We start from the raw sequence: 479 nt of genomic DNA, 5'->3' as shown, positions 1-479 counted from the left end.
TTTTTTTCGTTTTTTTTTCCACTTTTTTTTTACGTCGTGCTGATCCTCGTTCTTTAAATGGCCCTATCCCGAGGAGGACACCTGAAGGCGAGCCGTAATTGCCTCATCTCCGGAAGGCTCCTCCGATTTTTTTTTACGTCGTGCTGACCCTCGTTCTTTAAATGACCCTATCTCGAGGCGGACACCTGAAGGCGAGCCGTAATGGCCTCATCTCCGGCAGCCTCCTCCGATTTAGTTTTTTTCATTGTTTTCCCTTTTTTTTCTTTTTTTTTACGTCGTACTGACCCTCGTTCTTTAAATGACCCTATCCCAAGCAGGACACATGAAGGCGAGCCGTAATGGCCTCATCTACGGCAGGCTCCTCCGATTTTTTCTTTTTTTTCATTTTTTTTACGTCGTGCTGACCCTCGCTCTTTAAATTACCCTATCTCGAGGAGGACACCTGAAGACGAGCCGTAATGGCCTCATCTCCGGCAGGC

Source organism: Arachis duranensis, chromosome 3, assembly GCF_000817695.3.
Source record: "Arachis duranensis cultivar V14167 chromosome 3, aradu.V14167.gnm2.J7QH, whole genome shotgun sequence".
NCBI classification, from domain to species: Eukaryota; Viridiplantae; Streptophyta; class Magnoliopsida; order Fabales; family Fabaceae; genus Arachis; species Arachis duranensis.
Note: the sequence above shows the minus strand (reverse complement) of the source record.